Raw genomic sequence first — 4,298 nt, 5'->3', positions numbered from 1 at the left:
CCCGTCTCCACCAAAAGGAAAGGGGATCGGAAGAATCAGGAAGGGAAGGAGAGAGAGAGAGAGGTTGCAAGTGTAAGTTAATCGTTTAGAAGAGAGAAACATGTAAACCCAAAAGTCATTCGACTATTCGTGTAACCGTGAAGAATATAGTAAAACAAAAAACCCCGTGGACGTAGGCCTTAGTGCTGAACCACGTAAACCTTGGTCTTATTTACATTTCAACACTTTATATTTATTTAGCCCCATGGATCTTTACTTATACGTTTTGTTTTCTTTGCTTGTACTTATATCCCGTGCGCAAACGCCTCGCATGGAGTTGTTAGATGAGGCTATGATAAACCTGAAGGTTTTGAGCCAATGAATCAACACTTGGATATCGTCATCACAAATCTCCTTAGATGATGATGATTGATTGCGAGCATTCGTATACCTTCGTGGTAAGAGTGTTCACAATTTGGCGCTAGAAACAGGGACTTCGTCCCGGTAAAAGATTTATCTTATCCTGTGATTTCATTTTAAATTGGCATATGATTGCTCTGATTTATCAGCTCGGATCGTATAGATCATTTGTTAACTGTATTGTATTCAAAAACCCACCTTTTATCTTCGATAAGATTTATTGTTCTAATCCGCGGATTTACGATTTTCTTTAGATCTCGTGCGAACCCGTCTCTCTGGGGGGGTTTTCGTAGTTTTTATGCTAAGGATCTCCTTTAATAAAACTTTAACTTGTATATTATAACTTGCGGGTATTAATCCTCTCCTGGAAGAATGTATTTCGCCAACTAACCCGCTTCACGCGGATATTCCCGTTTTTTGTTTGAAATGCCTTATGCAGAAAGAACGTATTGTGAGTAAATAAGGCGAGTTTCGGCGAGATTTCATTATCAACAAAAGTACATGTGATGGAAAAGACGCAGGAAGCAGGAAAATCCAAAGCTTTGTCAAAAGAAACACCCAGGACAACCCCGGTCATCACCCGAAGCAAGCAGAAAGGAGATAAAACTAAAATGACCAGTCAAAGGAAAGATACTGCGGAAATCACTTCACCTATGAACGCTAATTCAGTTGCAGCGGCGGCTCTCAGAGCAACATCGACAAAGTACGGTGCGGCTGCGGTAGTCCCGAAGGCTGCAGAGGCTAGCAATACTTGCGCCTTGAATCAACTTAATCAACCAAGAGAAAGGGTGGATGAATCCAGAACATTCCAACCCGTGCACCTTCTAACTTTTGGAATGCCACCGACAAATGATCAAAATCAAACTATATCGGCGGCTCTAGCACCGCAGAGGGGCACTCACCCCAATTTGGAAATGACAGCAACCGAAGCTGAACCCCTGCAACCTTTAGTGCAGACCATGGAGGAGGACGTCACCATGGATGTAGTAGCACGCGCTGGGACTCCCAATCAGAGGTCCAACCAATCACACCGACTGATGGCTGAGCTGGAGGAACTGAAGAAGAGCCAGCAGGTTTACGCAGATGCTGTAGCCCTGTTGGCCAGAGAAAATCAAGATTTAAAGGAGCGGATTGCTCTAAGCACGAAGACCAGCCAACAACTTGATGAAGCAAACTCCAAAGCACCAGAGCCAAACCGAGACTGTAGAGTCGTCATAGCGGCTAATGAAGACGCGACAAGGGGAAGTAGCGTATCCGACCCGGATTATGACGATGGAGAGTCAGACGGTAACAAGCAGAAGAATTTAGGGCACCACCGCGCAATGGAAGAACTACGAGATGAGATGATGGCCGAGATCAGGCAATTAAAAAATAAACAAGGCGGGGGGAGGTTAGAAGAGGTCATGAGAGAAGCTAACTCGATGCCCTTAACTCATCTCTTGGCCAACACCCCTATTCCACTGAAATGCCCTGTTCCAACGTTCGAACGCTATGATGGATCCAGCGACCCTGTTGCACATATTCGGTACTACAACCGTGTCTTAGCTAGATGGGATCAGAACGACGCCGTACTCTGCAGATACTTCCCGTCGAGCCTGAAGGGATCGGCGTTATCATGGTTCGATAATCTTCCACCAAACTCCATCTACTCATACGACCAACTCGCAGAGAAATTCTTAAGAACGTACATGTACAACAAGACTGTAAACACCGGAATGGATAAGATCTTTCACTAGCGATTGGCTACAAGGAAACCACGAGGGACTACACTAACAGATGGCACAAGATCTGCCAAGCAATAGGGAGCGTGGACCCAGTGGTAAGCATCAATTGCTACAAATGGGGCTTAGACCGAATGAGTCCCCTATTTGTTGAAATTCACGGGAACGTGCCTAAGACAGAGGGAGATCTTCGAATAATTATCGAAAAGCACACTCGACTTGAAGAAATTCAACGGGAAAACCCGAGGGCATATCCTCAGAGGTCTCACCGCACCAATTCAGCGGAACAAACCAATGAGGCCAAAAGGAGTTTCTCAGGGGAGAGACCTCACGAAGATAGGAAGGAACGAAGGGATGAACGAAGAGCAGGTGACCGAAAATTCGAAGATCAAGTTTACACGAAACTCAACGCTAGCTATGCTCGTATCCTACGAGAGATCAAAGGAAGGGAAAACTTGGAGTGGCCATGGTCTAAGGGGAAGCAGCCCCCGAGATCCGAGAAGTCTAAAGATTACTGTGAATATCACTGTTTCAACGGACACCAGACCGAAAAGTGCAAGAACCTTAAAGTAATGATCCAAAAACTAATTTATGTGGGAGAGCTCAAACATTACGTACGAAAGGATGTTACCGAGGACAGATCTAAGCGAACCAAACCAGTCCAACTTCCGGAAGGAAACCGAACAATCAACACCATCTCGTGTTCTGAAGCCACATGACCCTCACTTACATCGCAGATAGGAAATAGGTTATGGAAGCAATTCGAAGACCGCTGTGAATTATATAAGGTCGATGGGATAGTGGTGGACGAACACGAAGAATGGATGGAATCTCCTATCATCTTCGACCCCGAGGATATCGAAGAAGATATGGAAGACCATAACGATCCCTTGGTCCTAACACTACCAGTAACTGGATGTAACCTCAAGAAGATCCTCATAGACGGGGGAAGCTCCGTAAACGTCCGATTTTACGATGCATTCAAACGGATGAAGCTCCATGATGAACAATTAATGACCTCTTATCACACCATCTACGGATTCAATGGAGCAGCCACGAAGCCCTTGGGAGACATCGTGTTACAAGTTAACGCAGGGCCCATGAAACTGGAAACCCGATTCAGTGTGGTGGACACCCCTTCCCCCTACAACGCTATTATTGGACGAAAATGGATACATAAGCTCAAAGGAGTTGCGGCAACGTACCAGCAATATCTCAGATTTCCAACACCTGAGGGAGTAATGGAAATCAAGGGAGATCGGATCACTACGCGAGAGTGCCAGGCCACTCAGGATCATATCAACAACGAGCAAGAAGCAGCGAAAAATCCGAAGAGTAAAAAATCAAGAAACCGCGAAAGAGAAGGCCATAGACCTGTTCCTCAAGGAAACTACAGGAAGGGCTTGACGAAAGATGATAATGTCCTAAGCACAGAAACAAGTACTTCAACAACCAGCGAAGAACAGAAACACGCTAAATAGCAATTAAAGAACGTCCCAGTCCTCGGAAACCCGAAGCCTGTGTTCACACCAGTGGAGCCCGTAAAGGAAATCAACATAGGAACGGAAGAAACCCGAAGATGATCAAAATCGGGACCATAATGGACGAAGGAAGGGAACATTCCTTAACCAAATTACTTAAGGAATACGCGGATGTGTTCGCCTGGAAGCTAGGAGATATGCCGGGGATTGACCCAAAAGTAATCCAACATGAACTACGCATCAAACCGGGCACCCCCGTTCAGGCAGAAAATACGAAAAGTAGCTCCAGAGTATCATGAGGCAGTAGAAACAGAACTTCGGAACTACTAGACGCAGGATTTATCAAGGAAGTCAAGTATCCTACCTGGATCTCCAACATGGTCATTGTTCCTAAGAAAAATGGAGGGGTTAGAATATGCATCGACTTTACTAATCTCAACAAGGCATGTCCAAAGGACAGCTATCCCCTGCCGAGCATAGATACAGTTGAAGCAGTAGAAGGTACGAAGAGCTGTCATTCATGGACATTCTGGTTACAACCAAGTAGCCCTGGCAGAAGAAGATCAGCCACACACAGCGTTCTACACCCCACATGGCCTTTATTGCTATACCAGAATGCCTTTCGGACTTCGAAACGCAGGGGCAACATACCAAAGGATGGTCGATGCTATCTTCAAGCCATGGATTGGAGGAACCC

The sequence above is a fragment of the Papaver somniferum genome, chromosome 2, assembly GCF_003573695.1.
Source record: "Papaver somniferum cultivar HN1 chromosome 2, ASM357369v1, whole genome shotgun sequence".
Classification (NCBI taxonomy): Eukaryota; Viridiplantae; Streptophyta; class Magnoliopsida; order Ranunculales; family Papaveraceae; genus Papaver; species Papaver somniferum.
This window is presented reverse-complemented; position numbering follows the sequence as displayed.